At 43.9% G+C, this 20202-nt stretch overlaps 1 protein-coding gene across 7 annotated transcripts in view; it reads left to right on the forward strand.

Moving 5' to 3' along the window:
• Atxn1 (ataxin 1) overlaps positions 1-20202 on the forward strand; it is a 399577-nt gene that overhangs the window by 315000 nt on the left and 64375 nt on the right. The gene's annotated exons all lie outside the window — the stretch shown is intronic.

Below are 20202 nucleotides of genomic sequence, written 5' to 3' on the forward strand. Positions count from 1 at the left end.
AGTTGTGGTTATTTCTGCTTAATGTGTTGGGAAAACAGTTCAAGGTTCTGACCCTGGCTGGAGTCTAGGGCCGTGGTCTGCTTCATAGAATAGCACCTCACTGTGCTCCTCCGATGAGCAGCTGGCAAGCCCGCGTCCTACAACCAGTTACACTTTCTCTGAAAGCCAAAGAAAACTTAGATCCAAACAGGACTCGGTCTCCAGCTAAAACAAAAATGTACATGATGTTGAAAAGACGTCTCCAAGTGCCACAGTTCATGAGCAGCGTTGTGTTTTTCCTGGAAAGGCTTGTATCTAGCCAAGCATTCTTCGCATTTTCCCAGGATTTAGTCATAAAATCACTTTAGACATATTGCAAGGAGAAAATGTGTACATATCCGAGAAAGGGCAACGGTGCTTTTTTTCTCTTTCTTTTTTGCTGTTTAACTTCCTGAGGAGGAGAGAAATAAACCAGACACAAAACTCATGCATGTGTGCATGTATATGCGTAGGTATGTGTATGAGCACACAGATGTATGTATATACTGGTGTTTCCCCTTACAGAGTGTGTATGTATAAAGTAAGTTACACACACAGCTACCGTCATCCCTCAGTATAAACAGAATTGGCCCCAGGACCCCCATGAATACCAAAATCCTTGGATGGCCAAGTCCCTTATGAAAAATGGAGTACCATTTGCATATAACTAAGGCACATCCTCCTATATAGTACTTTAAATCATCTCTAGACTACTTAATGCTTAATGCAATCAAAATTATCTATAATAGTTATGCAGTAGTACTTAGGGAAAGAAAAGTCTGCACATTTTTAGTACAGATGTAACTGGGTTTTTTCCCAAATACTTTCAATCTCAGTGAATCTGTGGATGTGGGTGGGCCGTGTAGATGCAGTATCCGTGGGTATACAGGACTGACCGTGTACCTGGCTTTACCACTGAGCTCAAGATCATGGCTTCTTTATTCACTCATTTCTAAGTCAATTTAAATTAGATACCTTAGGTGTTTCTCTTGGGTTTGAATAACTTAGTTATAAAATAGAAGCATTTCCTAAATATATGCACATACCTGCGGCACTTTAGGTATTCAAATGGAAGTGTGTTACAGTTGGATTTATCTTAGACATTGCAGCAGTATAGATGCAATTCCTGCATGGGGGTGGAAAGGAATCAGGGTGGGCAGATTGGTCTGTAATAGATTAATTGGCACCTCTGGTAGTAAAGATTCAGTGCCATTCAGTTTGGTGGTATGTAATGTGCCTATGTGTGTAGTCATGGGAGGTTGACTAGTCCTTCAGTTCTCTCCTAACTGTCTTAAGCAAAAGCTGGGATGGATGTCTATAGTGGACTGGTGAATGTTTAACTCCTGATTTGGGGTCAGCAGGGGTTCTGATTCATGGTATTGCTGATTTCTGCACTGTAAATACTGATCTCCTTGTGATCAGTTTTGAGCGACCAGTGTGACATCACCCACCATGAGCTTAGAAAGACATGCAGGTAGCCCACTCTGATGCAGTGTCTTGGCCATGCAAATAGACCTAATGCACCTCAGACAGATACAGAGTAGTAAAATGTGGTAAGACAGTGGTGAAGCAATGAGTTTTCACTATAATTTACTTAATTGTAAACTTATGTACTTTAATTTTTAATAATGGTTGTGTTTGTTCCTGGCTTTCAAATGCAACAGTCTGTCCTCACAGACCCATATGGGCTGGCTCCAACATGCCACTGTGTCTTTGGCTGTGTTTAAGCACAAAGTTGTAGTACCATGACTCGGCAAGTTCAGGGTAGTGCCATGACTCAGCAAGTTTGGGACCATCCCAGAAAACAAGCACACACGCAAGTGCAGTCCTAAGTGAGTTTTTGTGTCTGTGGGTTTTGGACAAGCTACCTCCTCTTGGTTTCCCATTCTCCACAGTATTTCCCTTTGACTAACAGAATGGTCTTTGAAAAAATGCTTTATGGATCCAACTATTGGGGGTAGTTTTTGAAGTAATTTCAACTTTTTTCAAATAATGGGGATTTAAACAGCTAAATGTCATAGAATCTTTTATTAGTCTCTCTGTTGATCATTAAGAAAAAATGCTAGAAAATATTCCCAAGAAAAAAATAATGATTTTTTTCCCTTTAGCTCTCCAGAAAGGCCTAGGAGACTTGGATATTGGGAGCAAAGGGTTAACACTCCAGCCCATCCATGACACACATGCTTGGGAAAGGTGCCCACACACTGACTGTGCCTCCTTCTGTAATCACAAGGCAATGTGCTGGGTGCCTGACGGCTGGTCAGCACTGTGACGATAGCCCTCATAATCAAAAGCACTAAAGTCTAAAAGCTAGAAAAATCAATATTTCAGAGTTGTCAACTTAGTCCTAGGTATGCTTCAGGCTTATCTCAAAGAAGTTCTCTAAGAAAATCAGAGAAGCTTATAGATTGATGATATTTGAGCCCCACATAAATTAAGAGAGCATATATACCTAAATAGGAAAAAGGATGGCTGTACAATCAAATTCCACATTGAAAATGTATGACACTTTGTTGTAGATTGTTTAAACAATGAGAAAAGGCTTATTTTAAAATGCAGTCACCTATAGATGCCAAATAGTGCATTTTGATTTGCGTTCCTGAATAGAACTTTGAATGTGAGCACGACAGGGCTATGGTGTCCTACCACCTGATCGGACTGTCACACACTGCCCGATGGGACAGTCACGCGTGTGCCATCCGTGGGCAAAGCTGGTGGGAATGTATTAATGCCGTAACCCATGACATGCCGGTCATACATGCTGGTAGACACATTTGAAGGGAAATAATTCTGTGGTAGACTTGCATATTTTAAAATAATCTACCACAATTCTGCCACCTGATCATTTGTAAATCATGCTGCTTTGTATTGGAGAAAAAAGGTGATCTTTTAGTAGAGTAAGAAAATAGTCTTTATTAAGCAAAAAAAAGTCACTATGTTTTATTTTGCTTATGAATTCAATCAGATAAAATGTTCGTAGGTTTTTGCAAGCTTTTGAAAGAAATCGTTCTTATTTCTTTTGGGTGTTAAGGGGAGCCATGTGACATCCATCATAGTGCACTCAGATTTCTAGCACATGAGCATTACCGGGGAGACTCTGAGAATCTGTATTCATGGCCGGTTTCTAGGTGATCATTATGCAGCTGGCTCCAGGAGCACACTTTGAGAGCCACTGACTTGTGATTTGAGAAATAAAGAATGAGTTGAAAAACTGCCTAGCCATTCAGTAAACATAAAATGCCCACTAATGGCACATCAGGTATTCAGGATTCTCAGCCGAGGGGAGAAAATGAGACGAGTTTAGGAACGATTTATGGCTGGCCTTTATCTGATTTATAATGGCTACTAAGCTCAGGTCTAGAGGATTGCTAGGCCAGCCCCATCCAGCATCCACCGGCAGATGGACTTCTGTCTTTGCTCTTAGCAACCCTCCCCATGTGCGGTGTCTCTGTGGGCAAGCCTGGAATTTCCCCCCAAATTGAACAGCCTGACAACAGCCCTCTGGGAAGAAGACAGCGACTTTATTGATGATTGCTGGCCAGGGCCATTTCTGCTGCCAACCAGGCAGGCTAAGCATCTGCTATGATCTTGATTGCCTCTAGGAAGAATTCCATATTTCCTTTAAGGGATCAGAGAGTTGTCTGCCACCCAGCTCTGCTCCTCTGCCTTCATATCCCTCCCACTGAGGAGCCAGTGCCTGAACTTCCGGGTACAGGGGACGCCAGGCGCACCAGAGGAAGGTAGATGCGTCAGACTGCCATGAAGAGCACTGGCTTCTCTGTGGGCTGCTGGCCTTGAGGGCAGAGAAGCAAAACATGTGAAAGGGACTGGAGACATCCATGCCATGCACACCCTCCTGCCATGCATAGAATTCGGTCTGGATCATAGGGCACATTCCTTTTCCAGAACCTTTTAGTACCTTCCAAAGCCAGCTTGCTTCTTGAAAACTTTCTTGCCAGTGAGGTAGCTGAACTCCTGTGTTAGAGTTTTAAAACCTGCATTAAAGCTGATATCCTCTGCTAGAAGGAACAGATAACAAATTCATAAAATCACAGCTACCCTTTAATTCTGTTACAGAGAAACCCATTATTTTTCAAAGTGCTTTCCAAACCTGATTGATCAGACTTCCTCTAGGGAATTGTTTTTAAAATCACTTTCTATGCACTGGTCCAGGAAACGCAAGTTCCATAGTAGGTTGGGGATATGTGATCATGTGCGGTTCCTAAAAGATTTGGACATGATTCTGATGGGGAGCTGTGCCTGGGATTTTCCAAGGAGACAGTGCCCAAGGCTTTGGTGCTATGGACCCTGCTGTGGTATAGGGAAATCACAGAGAGACTTCTTTTAAAAAGAAAGACAGAGTGATTTACATCTGAATTGTGTTTCCTTGTTTTTTACTCCCTTCAGGATGATTTTGTTTTTCTCCTATTCTTCCTGGGAGATGGATGTCAAGACGTATTTTATGTCTGAGAGGCAGCCATGGAGTAGAGTCAGAACTGGAATCTTCCCACCTGTGCTTGTCAGCTTTCCCTTACTGTGATAAAATACCTGCAAAACTCCACTTAGAAGGAGGAAAGGTTTACTTTGGCTCATAGATTCAGAGGTTTTGGTCCATGGTTACTTGTCCCTCCTGCTTTGGGCCTGTGGCAGCACAGTGTATCATGGTAGGAGCATGTCACAGAGAAGATCCGTTCATGTGGCCAGGAATCAGAGAGATGCAGAGGGGCTACAATCACAAGTTCCCCTTCAAGGCCATACCCACAGTGATTTCCAATGGGCCCTGCCCCCTAAAGGTTCCTCTGTCTCCCAGTAATGCTTTAAGCGGAGGTCCAAGCTTTCAACACATGAACCATTCATGAAAGAGAAGGTCCAGAGCTGCTTCAGAAAGTGGCAAGGACATGGGATAAGTGCTGGGGGGAGGGCAGTGTTTGAGGAGGATTCATGGGAATGTATCTTTTACTGTAATATGCTTAAAAAAATTTAAACATCACCATATACTGTGACCACACTGTGCACTATATCACTGTGAACCAGCCTCACTATCCCCCTATGTGAAAAGAAGTAGGCAGATGAATAATCTGTATGCATACCTTGCAGTGAGGAAGTTATTTTTATGGCTTAGTGAAGTGAGTCAATGAGAGTGTTTACAAAAGGTGAGCATGCACAGGCCTCCTTAGTACTGAGCCTGGGTTAATCTCAGGTGCTGGTGACACCTGCTTTCAGAAAGAACAGACTGAGCTGTTAGTTGCAGCACAATGAACATGCCACCAACTTGTGAGCTCTGTGGGCTGGTCTCCCCCATTTGAAATATAGTGAATGTGATACCATGTTAGCTGTAGGACTCCTGGGTGTCCAGTTAGTGCCTTCAACTGATCCTCTGCTCTTGGCATCTGTATTTTCTGTTTTTCCAGAAGGAGAATGAGCACAAGGTGTGTCACGCACTAGTTTATTATCTGCTAGGTAGTTCTCATAGTGGAAAGATAGAAACTAAGACTGCTACTGCCTCCCTCTCAGGGCTTTTCCAGGGTAGAGGAGACAAGAAAATTAAGGGCTCTTAAAGTAGAAGGAAGTCAGATGAAATTGGGCAGCAGGTCTGTAGTAAATGCAGCACAAAAGCCTTGCCCTGTAGAGTCCTTCCATTAATTGCTTCTGAAACTGCAGAAGCAAATACACATAATTGGAAATGTGTGTATTTGCTACCAAGAGTTGTTATCTTTTAAATCCAGATACACGCTTAGGAGGAGAGAAGGATAATTGATGGACATTAAGTAAATAGACGTAAAGGTGGTCAGGATAAACAAAGTGGGGTAAAGATTCTCATGTTCTGTTTTTAAAAAAAATAGGTCATGATGATAATATATTTCATACAATCATATATTTAGAGCTTACTGAAATGTACAGCATTATTTCATTTATCTTTGCAGTAAACCCTCCCAAGTAGCTGTGGATGCTTTGGGGTACAGATAATCTTGGGTTCAGAAACGTGTAGTGCTCTATAAGCAAAAGCACAGAATGTGAAAACAAGTTCCTGAAGGGCATGCGGCATTCTACTTGCTAGGCTGTGATTAGAACTGTTGGCCTCCTGGGGCCTCAGCTTTCTGGAATCTCACTGAATCCTGTCACCACCATAAAATGCTGGCCACAGTCACTTGTGAAATTCCCAACTGAGATGGCAACTTTCTTCCTTTAAAAGATACACACTAGACCAAATCTAATATATTTAATTAGAGGTGGCAAAACTTCTCCTGCATCCGTATTTCAATACCCCACCGCATGGTCTTCGGCCTTGGGAATGGATGTGATATCCTGTGTTACGCAAAGAAACCACCACTTACTCCTCAGTCATTGCCCAGAATTTCCTGTGCTTTTCTGAGAAGAATTGCTGTCAGGAGCATTCTATATTTTGGTAGCAGAGATCCTGGCAAGAAAGCAGTCGAATGTACATAGCGAGCAGTGCACTGTTGCTACTGATGGAATTCCTTCCAGGCCAGTCTGGGATGGCATGATGCAGGGACCTGGGACCCACTGGACCTTCCTGCAGGTTCTGTGCTTAGGTATCCCCTCTGCCTACCTCCTCAGATTGTCGCGCCCCCCCTGGGCAGAGTAGGTTTGGATATTGCACCTCCTGTACACCAAAGTGGTTGTTCAATGGTTCCTCCGTTACGGCAAAAATTTGGGCTGTATTCCACAAGAGACCAAAGAGAACAGACAAAGTTTTAATTTAGACAGGTCACCTGTCATCCTGACTTGCAAGTCGGGGAAGTGGGCCTGGACCTGTCTTTGTTCCCAGGTTATATACATTTTTGGTTTCCATGGTAACAGAAAGGAATGTTGCAGCCCTGGTCACATGTTTTCCTTGTGCTGTGTAACCGGGTCAGGCTCGGGTCATGAGCCCAACCACAATGATATATACCCTCTGTACTCTGTTCTATATGTCCCCCTTTAGACAACCATACATTTCCTTTATGGTTACAATGTTTACCTAGGGCCAGGAAATGGAACTGCCCAGGCAGGGTCATGGAGAGTTACCTAGGCCTAGGCGCCCCCTTATCTTGGGGAGACATTCCTGGTCAGCGTTGATCTGGGGAATTAGCTCTTACACTGTCGCGGGAGGCTTCCCAAGGCACCATGTAGGCTTTTACCAAAACTATTTTATCTAAAATAATATGCTAAGATTCACTGCCCCCTACACCTCCTATGGGCTTGGAGTCAGAGAACAGTGGATTCTCACGGAAGCTCCTCCAGCATGGCAGATTGCTTGGATAAGTTGCTTTTTTCTCTTTGGTCAAGTTTACTCCCCTGAACATTTAAAAATGGAGTAATAGCAGCTACATTTGTCATGATGGCTGAGCTTTCATTATGTGTTACACATATGCAACTACTTTGCATTTTAGCTATTAATATTGTTGCAGACATGCTCAGAGAGAAGACCTATGACAGTGCTCTTCAGATATTTTATATGGGGAAAATAATTAAATAGAGGAGAACCCCAGGACAGTGCCATCTGTTTTAGAGAGTGTTTCATTAAACTTGCAGTGTTTCATAATGAAGCAGTCATGACAATACTCAGCTATGAGTTCCTCTTTATGACTCAGCTGGCACCCCTGGTCCATCCTTGCCCTCTCATTCCAGTAATGTCTCTAAGTTGTTGTAACCACCCAGCACGGACCTGCTGCAGCAGTTCAGGTCTCCCTGGGAGGGTAATAGCCACCTTGGTTGAGAGCCACTGTAAGCAGAGTGCGTGTGTGACTTCTGAACCCCAGTACAAGGCGCTGCCTCTCCCACCTCGGTGGAGAAGTCTTACACCTGGGCACAAGAGGGAAGAGGTTCGCAGCCGTCTACTGTGTCTGCTTCATCCAGCATCCAGATGTGTGTGATGCTGCCATCAGGGAATATAGCCAGGCTGCTCAATGGCCCTGTAGAGACCAAAGGCATTTAATTAGGATGAGAGATCTGCTTTACCTTGCTTCTGCTTCAACTTTTTCTTTCCTTTTTTTTTTTTTTTTTCCCCAGTATTAGAGATTGAACCCAGGACTTTGACTCAGAGCTACATTCCAGCCCTTAGTATTCCTTTTTTTTTTTTTTTTTTTTTTGGAGACAGGTTCTCACTAACTCAGTAAGTTGCCCAAGCTGAGTTTAAACTTGCAGACTTTCTGCCTCAGCCTTCTGGGTCTGTCTCATCTTGATGCTCATGCTTTGAGTAGGGGTCTGCAGGTCAGTGTAGAATGCTGATTCCTGATCATCACTGATCTCCCGATCTTCCTGATCTGTCTGTGATTTAGGGACTTGCTTGGTGCCACGCTTCAGATGTGTTCATTTAGGCCACCAGCGTTTATTACACATTTGCCGTATGACAGGTGCTATTAGATACTTCAAGGTATAATGACTAAACATGAGTCCTTTTCTTCAAAGAACAGCTGAACATATCATCTGCAAAACTGATAGGAAGGAGTGGTATTCTGTTCATATTTAGAGGCATTCAGACTATCAACCTAAGGAGTTCTATTAATTGCTCTGTCTTTACATTTCTGTGCTTCTTTTGGTCTTAAGATGCATTTCTTCACTTCTTTCATGTTTGCTCCCATTGTGTTCCTGACAAAAGTCAGAACGGCTCAGGGAGCTCCCTTTGCCCCTCCACTTCCCGGAGCAGCGCAGTCCCCCTCCCACGTGTGTGGTGTTTTATCTCAGCTGTCACGCTCTGTCTCTTATGTAAAAGTTCGAGGTTGAGGACGCAGTCTGATCCGAAAGGAAATGCTTATGCTCTCAGCATAACTGTGCTAACAATCTTCTGCCTTTGCAAGGATGTTGAAATGTTCTCCGCCCCCTCCGGTCCTGAACTCCCATTTTTCATGGTTAAGAGACTGTCAGCACTACCCAGAAATCTTCTGAGCTGGAGCTGCGGCAGGAGCAGTGCAGAGAACTCGTGGAAAGTGCGTTCCAAGCAGCTGACATACTGTCAGCTCTGGAAGGGCAGAGTAGCGGGGAGGAGGGACTGATGGAAACCTACTGGAGCAAGTGTCCCTTAATGTTGTTTGCATAGATTGCTGAACTGTGCCTTCTTTGCAGAAAAAGAAAGGGGGAAAAAAAAAAAGGAACTAAACCCAGTATGCCGACTACTGCTTCAGCACTTGGAAGGTGCAGCTCACTTACACTTGGAGAACCCCAGGATCCTTACCTTGTTGGACAGTAAGGGGGAATAAAAGGACAGAGGTTCTGTCCTGAGCAAGAGGACTGATTGGTGGTGATCATCGGATGGATACCCTGTAGCCCTGCCTCAGCAGGGGAAATGTGTTTGAGATGAGCACATCCTCAGGCAGATGTTTGCACTCGTTCTTTGAGTATGTTACAAACTCTTTCTCTTCTTTCCCAACAGCCGAGTATTGAGCCACACCTGTAATCAGCAAATGCTTTGTTATCAGATGGAGAAGGTTATGTTTGTGTGTCGAACATCCACTCACATATCTCCTGTACCTACTGGGTGTAGGGGACTGTAGAGGGCTCTGACACCAAGTTCATATGTGTAACTTTGTCTTAGAGCAGTGGTGGCGAACCTATGGCACACATGCCACAGCTGGCTGTTTGTTATCATTGAAAGCTCTAACAGGTTCGCCATCCCTGACCGAGAGGCAGGGTGGAAAGGGAAACAATGAGTTAGATAGAAGCTGTGGTGTTATGTTTCCTGCAGTCTTTGTGTGAACGGCACGGCCCAGCCAGCAGCCACGCTCCTCTCCTCTGTGTGCCTGCGTCCCGCCTTCTGTCACCACAGTGGTGATGCTGCCACAGGACACCCTCCTGTCCACCTATCTTTGCCATCACTATAGCCCCTGGGCGAGGCCAAACCTCAGGGCAGTGAACGTGCTATGCTACCACCAGGTCGCCTGACTTCTCTTCCTGTCTCTAGAACTTGGTCCCGTCCATCCTCTCCTCCACTCTGTCACCAGGGTGACCTTCTTACTATGAGAATGTCCCTGCTTAACCCTTCAGAGGTCCTCCATGGCTTTCAGGCCTTACCTGGTCTCTCTGGATGTGGCATGTCCTCTTCTGTGACTCTGCAAGCCTTTGCACAAGCTCCCTCTCTGACCACAGCTAGTTTCTCCCTGGTTTCACATGGCAATTCCTGTGTTCCTGTCAAAACTCAACAGTGCTCTCACCTCCAGGGTCTTGACCTTGGCTTTTATGTCTAGAAAATTCATCATGTATGATTTCTACGCTGTTCTCTTGATTGTCTCTGCGCATGGGACACCAGACTTTTTGAAAAGAGGAACTGTGTCTTTCAGGCCTTCTGTTTCACACACTGGGGAAAGAGCAGACAGCCGTGTAAACTTAGTAAATGGGTGAAGTCTTGGGAGGAACAGAAATGGAAGGGATGTGAAGAAACCTCACACACTCGTATTCCATGCGTTTGCTCAAGGTATAGCTCATGGTCATGCCCACCCCAGAAGGCCAGGTGCTATTTTTAGAAAGTATTCCGGGGGCTCATCCCATATTGTATTTCTTTAATCACAAATACTGTGTTTCTTCTTTGGTCCATGTCCTGAGCAATGGAGGGAATAGTGTTTTGAAAGCCGTGACCATCATGGAGATGTATTGAAAGAAGTATAGGTATAACTTGGTGACGGGGCAAAGATTGGCTTGTGCCAAGCAAACTGGCATCAAACCATCTTTATATAAATTGCAATCAGGCACCTAATGAGGTACTTACCTGGATGTACAAAATGGAGTTTGTAAGAGGACATAGTCACATATCCCACATAACCTTGGCAGGGCCAGTGGATATCACTGCTAGAGACTAATTTGCTACATTTGCTACTTTTCTGTTTAGAGACTAGTAGGGTTGTTCCAGACTTTCTCTTTAGATGGATGATAATGTGATTAACCAAAGTTCATGACACCAAAGCAAAGTACACCACCTAGCATTACATGCATAACCTTCCCAGTGACCAAGTTAACCTTTTCCTTATGCAGCAGCACATTGGTCTTTACTTGATTGGCCAAAGGAGTAACCTATGTCAAACGGGCTCCACCCATCATCCATTTGGGGCAGAAGGGACTCATGTTAGCCATCTTTGTCTCTGGATTACTAGCTCTGTTCCTGGTGTTTAGATGTTAAATAGTTCAGACAAAGCAATTAAAAGAATGATCTAAAGACCATAAACAAGAAAGTATGTGTGGGCAACAGAATACACAAGAATTATGTCTTCATAAATGGTGACTTATTTAAGCATAAATCCAACATTATCGATAATTTGAGCACAAATCCAATATTAAGTATCATCAATAATGGATGAAATATATTGAGTATTTACTGTGAGCACCATGCTCTACTGCTTCGTCTATTAAGTGAAGACTTGAGTGTTATAGTTTCAAAGGAAATATAAGTGCATTTAATGGAAAAAGGGCTCAAGTAGAACTAAGCTAGAATGACAAAGTATTCCCACATAGACGTTCTCCCAGTTCTGTTTACATTAATGTGCATTGGAAATGTCTTGAATTTTTAGAATAGTTTAAATACCCTGTCTCTTCACCCTACCTTAACCTTAACTTCTCTGCATTATTAATTTTTTGAAACCTAATTCTGTTTCCTAAAAAGCAAAAGCTTCTGAGAGAATTCTTAGTTTCTCACTGGATTAAATTACTCATAGCCACACTTACCAATTAGTGGAGCCTAAATTTGGGATGTTTTGATCTATTTTAATAGACTTCTATTCTGTTATTCCATGTTTTAAATCTGTGTGTAGAGACTTAAATCAGTATAGAAATTGGCTCCTAGACTAAGTATTTTAATGACACACTATGACTTATGGCCACTGGGAACTTCTCAAAAGTTCCAGGAGGCTTGGTACCTACCTGGAAGTAGTGGAGAGTATGACCTGCTCAGCGTGGAAGACTTGACTGTAAAGTTATCACTCTGGAAGAGAGACTCAGGTTACTCTGTAATGCCCCAGTCTTTACCTTACAGTAGGGCTGCTTTAGTTTGGGTGAGTGAGCAGAATGCCTAAAGAAGTTGAATGTTAGTATCATGATGTCAAAAACAATTCTAGTCATTAAATGATGAATTCATTCCTTCACACTCAAGCCACGTTACATATGCCTATAACAGTTTGCAGGACTGCCAGGTTAAATACCACAAAGTCAGTGTCTTAAGCCATGCTAACTTAATGTGCAGCAGCTCCCTTGGGTTGAAAGTCTGAGATCAAGGTATTGGCCATGCTCCTCTCTCTGCAGATGCTAGGGAGGGACCTGCTCCAGGTCTCTCTAAGCTTCCGGTAGCCCCATGGCTTGGAGATCATCGCTCCAGTTCACCTGTTCTTTTCCCTGGGTACTTGTCTGTGTTCAAGTTTCTCATTTTTGCAAGAACATCCACTAGATTAGGAGCCCTCTGTGCTCCAGGATGACCTCAATTATATCTGCAACAGCCCTATTTCCAAGTTAGGTCACCTTGAACCCTGCAAAGAGTGAAGATGTTAACATATAAATTTGGAGGAGCATAATTTGACCCGTAACAATACCCTCAAAGTGATCGTTTGGGAGGAGGTCAAAGGGAGCCCAGTAGCTTTGATTTCCAGTGAGTGGAAGAATTCTGGAGAGCAAATTGTCAAGCGGGCATTGATTTTAGGTAACAGGGCCCTCTGGAGGATGTGATGTAATCTCACACTCTCCGAAGAGCTATTTATTGCCTCCAAGCCTGTGAACATTTGCATGTGTGTGTGTGCAGGAGAGACAATGATCCAGACAGGCTTCTGCACCCACTTAAGAGCACTCACGTGGCTCAGTCAGCCCCTCCTCAAGCCCCACAATACATCTGACATCCGAAGTGTGTCTGGCATTTTCAGGTAGAGAAGCCTTTAGGGAAACATCACATGGATACCAATTCCTTCCTATCTCCCTAAATGAACACAGACACAAACCCCAACACAGGGATATTAGGTGCTAAGTAACCAAGCCTTTGAAGGAGTATGGACCAGGGTAGTGTGTCCACAGGCCCATGATGTTTAAGGATTATTAACTTTAATTTTTTATACAATTGGTCGGCCTGGTGTATAGTAGATTCTCGCTTAAATGTTGGTAGACAGATGGCAGTGGAGTCTCTGTCCCTAGGCATGAATCTTAAAGGTCTCTGTGTTCTGAGAATGGGAACCTGAGGTGTTGTTCCTGGCACCTTATTTGGGCATTGATTCTGACATCTTCTGGGCAGATCGTAGCAGGTTAGGAGGCAGCAATGAACACACACTTTGCATCCTGAACAAATGCAGAGACACACCCACCCAGCATATTGATGGCTGCTTTGAAGAGATTCCCCCAACCACACCAAAGCATGGCCGTGGGCGGCAGAACTGTTCCATAGCCTGTCGGGCGGATATGTAAGGTCCATGCAGGCCACCTAAGCTTCCCACTACCTTTCTTTCTTGGTTTTCCTTCCTTCTGCATTGAGTTTATAACCTGAGATCCATCCCAAGGAAAGCTCTCTACATGTGCTGCTGCTCCTCCTCTTCCCTGCTGCTTCTTGTTGATAACTCTACAGAATCATTCATTTCTGTGTGTGGTGACCCCTGCATGTGCCCGTGTCCCAACAAGACATGGGATCGCAAGTGAGTTTTATTTATCTGTTTCCTTAATGTGTAGCTCAGTGCCCAGCCAGCACTTTCCAGGTGTTGAGTATATGGTTGGTGACCGAGTGAAGGGCTCAGAAGCGTCATGGAGAACATAACACAATAGGCCTGATGATAAACCGTACTTCCAGATAGCTTGAGTTGTAAAGATAAGACACACACTTACTCAAAACAGGTGTCATTGGGACAATTTCCTAAGTCAAAAAGCAGCCCCAGGGCTACAATGGAAAGAGCGCTGTTCATCAGCTCTGTAGATCTGGGTGCCAGTCTGGGCCACATGAGTTACATGTTCTGTAACCTGGGGAACTTTCTTTAATTGATTGGAGCCTCAGTTTGCTGATCAGGAAAAAGGGCCCATTGTTACTCCTAAAGAATGACTGGGGAGATATTAAAGGAATGATGAACTAAGGCAGTGCTTTGGAAGTGATAAAGTATAAAGTTAAGGTGCATTAGTGGCAGGACACAAGACAATATTGGTAGGACAGACCAACAGACTGGAATGGCAAGAAAGGTTCTGAGTTTCTAGGTAGAAGGAGACAAGTAATGCTTATGCAGCAATCGGAACTTGACCTGAGCGCTGAAGAATGATGCCAGCTTGGGGAGGCAGAGCGGCCCAAGTTACTGTTCACACTGCGTGAGAGTAAGGAGTATCGGGGTGCAGAGCGTAGCCGCATGGCTGTTATGCGGCTTGCGGCGTTCACAATTACCTTACCCATTGCGGAGAAAGCCGAAGGTGGTACATGGAGTTTAAACTTGCCTGTCACATCTTGTGTACACACTGCTGTGTGCAGTGATGCTTTTGTCTTACTGTGCGGCAACTGATGGAGCCCCAGGTAACTCCTTGCCATTCCCATCACACTGCGTGCTCTCACGCTGTCCTTATTTCACGTACGCCTCGCCGTTGATCCATGCTCTCCCTCTGTTGTTGGTGGCTGCTTGTCTCCAAGACTGAGCTCAGATGGGATCCCCGTGCCGTCGTGTTCCCAGCTGCGGCTCCCTCTCTGCACGCTATGTGGGAACATGCAGACAGACAGGCGTTTTCCTCTCTGCTCCTGGATGTCTGCCACCCCGAGAGGAGTGTGTCTATGTGTGCTACCGTGGGCCTTTTGGTATCTGTGTCCCCTAAAACCCCAGGCTGTTAGAGAGCAAGCTGTAACCCAGTCAGTGCCGACCCCCCAGAACCTCCTGTCGCCTGCGTGAGCTAACCCTTTAAAGGCAAAAGCACATCATGCCAGCTTCCCCTAGTTTCCATTTAATTTAAAAACTATCAACCTGGAGTTTGGGAATCCAACATAAGAATTTGGGTGGATGGGTATGTGCGTGGGAAACCCGTCCAACCAAAGCAGGCTAAAGTACTAATCTGCCCTTTATGAGTTGTGATTATAAACATGATTTATTTTTGTTTGATTCCTATAATCTGCGGGGATTTAGTGGTATGATTCTTGAGGATCCTGGAAATTTATGGATCTATAGGTGAACTAATAAATGAATTAAACAATTTCAGAACTACAGTGCTAGGTCTCTGCAGGTATCTCTTTGACACTCGGTCCCCTTTGAGAGTGTCACCAGGTCATGTTAACTTCCTTGAGCAGATGTTTCAGCAGAATGGCAATGCTTTTAACTTGAACAATTCTAAGAATAGGTATTTTGAGACCATAAAGTGTAATTTTGTGTCAACTTCTTTTTCAGCAAATTGAGTTTGTCAACTATTTAAATGTCAGAAAACATGTAAATAGTGTCTTAAAACAATTTTGTACACTTGGTTCTCATTTGGGGAAACTGTATCTTTAAAAAGCTATAGTTTTTAAATTAAATGGAAGCTAGGAAGCTGGCATGATGTGCTTTTGCCTTTAAAGAAACTGTGTGTGTGCCCTGTCTCGAATCTTTTTCTCTCTTCCCCTCCCCTCCTCCATATACCAGTGTGCTTCCTTCATTTCATCTGCAATGTTTTGGGGGTGATTGTTGGTTTCAGCTACAATCCATCCAAATTCATTTAAAAAAAAAGAAAGAAAACTATCAGGCAGAGTAGTAGATGCCTATAATCCCAGCATTCTAGGAGGCTGAGGCAGAAGGATCACACATTTGAGCCCAGCCTGGGAAACTTAGCAAGATCCTGTTTCTAAATTCTAAAAATGGACTGGGGTTGTAGCTCTGTGCACAGGCTTTGGGTCCAATCCCCAGTACCCTAAGGGAAGAAAAAAATCCCTGAACTGATTGACTGAATGTGAGTTCTGCCAGATTGATATCATCCTGGGAGTACTCGGGCTAGTACAGTACAACCTCCACCAACTCCAAGAAAGCATTTATTCTTGTTTGAGATTTGCCTCAGGCATGAAGAAAGGATTTAGTCCAAAGTATCTCGAGGTTTGGTTCAGTACAGGGTGTAATTTTCCCCTCTTTGGCCTATAGCCGTTTCCGTAACATTACTGAAAGGACTATTTTCCTAATGAAGCGTGAAAATTGATTGTATCTTGCCAGGAGGGCTCTTCCCTAAGTCTTGAGATATTAAAGATTTCATGAGAACCACATGAAGAATATCTTCTTGAATCATTTACATTTTCCTCTTTTGTGGGCTTATGTAACCATGCAGAAAATTTATTAATAAGTGTGCCGTGTGATACCCTGAGGCAGCAGGGCCGTGGGTGTGGGGACCACAGGTGCCTGGCGTTCACAGCTGGCATGAAAGGGCACAGCTTCTGAAGGGCAGCTCTGGTGGAGGAGCCACAGCTAAGTGAACACACAGGCTGCACTCACCTCCCCTGCCCAGTCTTCTCTGTTACTGTAGTAAAAGGCAGTGCGGTGGCCATGGGCCCTTCTTTTGCAGGAAGTTCACCTTCAAAAGCAAATGGCTTGGACTCTTGATTCCCAAAGCAATTTAGGTGGGCAAAGGCAGCTAAACTGGGGTTAGAGAGAGCCAGGAAGTGCGTTTCAGAGGACGCAACAGGTAGGAAAAGATACAAACCTAGTGACAGATGAAATCAAGCCAGCTCCCATGTACACATGACAGGGAGTCGGTACTACGCAGCCTTCTGCCTGCTCCAGGATGCAATCATACGTTCTGTCCAAATCCCTAGAAGCTGCTAAGAACATCAGCGTGAGAGAACAAGTAAGGAGGAATTATTTTAACTTCCTGATTTTTGTAATTTTGTGGGGAGGGTAGGAGATGCATCAACATTTGTAAGCCATCAGGGAATCGCAGCGTTGTTGACAGCTGTTTCCCCAGAGACGCTTTTCCTGAAGAGAGTTGCTTTGCACTCTAAGTAACAGGGCTGTACTTCTTAAAGTTTGTTTATTTTTTTTGCAGTGCTGAGAATGGAACTCAGGGCCTTGCGCATGCTAAGATGTATTCTGCCACTAAGCTACACCGCCAGGCCGCTTTAACTGTTTATGTTTGGAAAGGAGAGAGTTTTGTTTAGAAGGTGGCTTAGGGCGGTCAGTGAGGTCAAGCTGTGGGCGCTTTTACCCCCTGTTACAGATCTCATTCTCGGCATCAGAGTTGCAGGGTGTGTGTGAAGAGTGTCTTTTTCTCTGTCAATGCACGCCGAGTTCTTCAGAAAGGAAGTTAGCAGGACTCAGTTGCCCATTTTTATTTGTACTGCCGCAAAATTAGACATTGTCAGGAGCTCAGGCAGCACCAGGCCTTCCTCTTGTCCTTGGCAAAACATCAGAAAGCATATACAGGTTACATCATGAGCATCACACAGGGATGGTCAGAAAATACTGTGAATGTTTAATTTTTAAAAATGTCTAACAGTAAAAGACACGTTGCCTAACCCCCCAGATACTCCCTCTTACTTCGAACACACATATCCTGTTGTTCTTGCCACTTTCTAAGTCCTCTTTTGTGAGTGTCTTTACATTGTATGATCAAAAATACACTGAACGCTGTCGCTGAGTACCATCCAGCAGAAAGGCAGGATTGCAAAAACATGATGGTGTGCCACGCATGGTGGCGCATGCCTATAATCCCAGCACTCAGGAGGCTGAGACAGGAGAATTGCTGGGAGTTTGAGGCCAGCCTGGTCTACAAAGTGAGTTCAAGGCCAGCCTGAACTACATAGAGAAACCCAGTCTCAAAAAGATAAAAACAAATAACGACAACAGAAAAACCCTGATGGTGTGTCCTCATGTACCTTATTCACCAAATCGGGTACTATGTGACCTCTGCTTCTTCCTCAAAGTCAAAATAACCAAAAAAAGGTAAACATTTTGAACTGATTCAAGACATCAAGGCAACCACTTTGGTACAACTAAAGACACCCATGGAAGAGGACTTACAGAACTGCTTCCAAAAAAGACGAGAACAGCAGGATAAGTGTGTTTGAAGTGAGGGGGAGGGTATTGAGAGGAATTGAAAGCAAGGCGTCTTTTACTATAATTTTTTTAATTACATGCGACATTTTTCAGTCACACTTTGCCTGTTGCTCGGATGTATTTCTCTGCTCGAGGCACTTCTCCCTCAGCAGCATTCTCGTAATGTGTCTGTGCTGGCCTTTCCTCCTTTCCTGCAAGACCCCAGCTTAGCTTTGTGTCTGGCAGACTGATTTGGAGGTGCACTTACTAGGCCGATCTCACAAGCCCACAGGCACTCATACAGCCCTGTAACCCGGGGTAGCAGCCGTGGATGATCCATCACCATTTATACCTTTCGAGGCATCTTTTCTTTAATTGATGCGCACTTGGACCTAAGCTATTTCATTAAGGTCCAGAGGTGCTCATTAAAATGAACACTGGGTCGCGTGGTAGACGTGGCTCATCATCATGAATCTAAGAAAGGGCTCTGTGGAACTTGTTATGTAAGGCATTTATAGATTGGTAAATTAAAGGATTAGTGTTGTGCTAAACCATTTTCAGGTTAATCAGTTGTGGGAAGCCAGATTTGATGTTTAAGCAGGCTTGAACTATGGTTTCATGGTAAGAAAAGTTATTAAGCTGTTTTTGTTTCTAATAAACCATCCAGCTTGCTAACTGAGCATACTCTCCGATTTTGCACTTAACTGAATATGCTCCTTTTCCTATTTTTCTTAACTTACGGAACTAATTTTTTAATAACTGGATTGTAAGTGGCTTTTCACAGGGGCACTATTATTTTCTGTTGCCCTTGTCCTAAAAGCTTCAGGTATGATTCTAAGTATATAGCAGGTGCTGAAGAATTTGGGTTTTGAGCAGTTGCTACATTTTTAGACGGTCATTACAAGGCATCACCGATATTTTCTACATGTAACATGTCTAATTTATCAATCTTTTGCTGAAAATAAAAGATCTGTAACCAGGCAGTTGCTAGCAACGGGGAAAGTGCTATAAAGTTCATACAGCAGTGGAGAGAATAACAGATCTGTTCTGAGCGTGAGCTGATTACCAGATAAAGAGAAACTGCCACGTGTCCTGGAATGGGCTGAATTCCTTTGCCCAGAACCATGGGTGGGCAGATCAAAAGATCTATACCGTTTATCTTTCATTTGGAAATGGCTCATCATTGCCTTTTGGCCATACACATTAACATATCTGTGAAGCAGATAGAAAAGTAATTAAAAATCCTTATACATAGAGAAACTAAAAGTACAAGCCAGGAATTCTAGATCATTGGTCATGGCCAGAGCATTTATAAGGAAAAACTGCATCATCGAGCCCTCATAAATATAAACGTACAGTTAGAAAACATCAAGGGATAGATGGAGCCTTAAACAGAGAGGAACTCGGGCTGTGTGGACTGGATCACGCGCTGACCCTCTTTAGCCGGGGAGCTACCTGAGCACCCGTATGGACCTTGTGCTTCAATTTGAGCTTCTTTTCAGCCTCATGTCCCCCTGCCTTGTTGTCTTTCTGCCACATAAAATTCCCATCCCTACTGTCCTACAGTCCTATTGTGAAGTGTCCAAACTCAGTACTACCACAAAGAAGTCAGTTGATTGCATTGACAGGCCCTTTGCATTTCAGAAGTGACAATTACTACCAGATGTTTGCATGTGAAATTCACTTTATAGGACTAAACATGTAAAGAAGCAAAAGTGGTCAGTACTGCATCTCTGTGCCTCAGTTCAGCTGGCAGTTTCTTCCAAGTGCATTCATCCATCACACCTGCGAGTCTCTCGCCCGTTCTCTACCAGTTTTGTCATTTTCTTTTTCTTCATACTGGATTGGCTGCTTTTCATTAGCTTTTCCCTTTCTCTCTGGTCTCCCTCTGGGGCATTAAGAAGAGTGCACGCGCACGTGTGTGCACACGCGCACGCGCGCACACACACACACACACACACGCACGCACCCATCCACCCACCCCACTTCTACCAGGGCAGGATTCCTTCCCGGAATTCACACAGATGTTCATCTTCCTGTTTCCCCAGTGTTCCTTTAAGTTTTATAGAGAAGAGGTAGACTTGAAAAATGTGTATCAAAAACATTATGTAAAGATGACTGGCCTATATGTCTACCCTGAATGTAATCATAGGTATTATATTAGAGGTAGTTTATAGTATTACTTGAAAGAAAGAAGTTGTCTTGGTTACTTTTCTCTCGTTGCTGAGACAAAATACCCAACGCCCAAAATGAAGGAAGGAAAGGTTTATTTAGCTTACAG

The sequence above is a fragment of the Chinchilla lanigera genome, unplaced genomic scaffold, assembly GCF_000276665.1.
Source record: "Chinchilla lanigera isolate Chin_1 unplaced genomic scaffold, ChiLan1.0 scaffold00082, whole genome shotgun sequence".
Taxonomy (NCBI): Eukaryota; Metazoa; Chordata; class Mammalia; order Rodentia; family Chinchillidae; genus Chinchilla; species Chinchilla lanigera.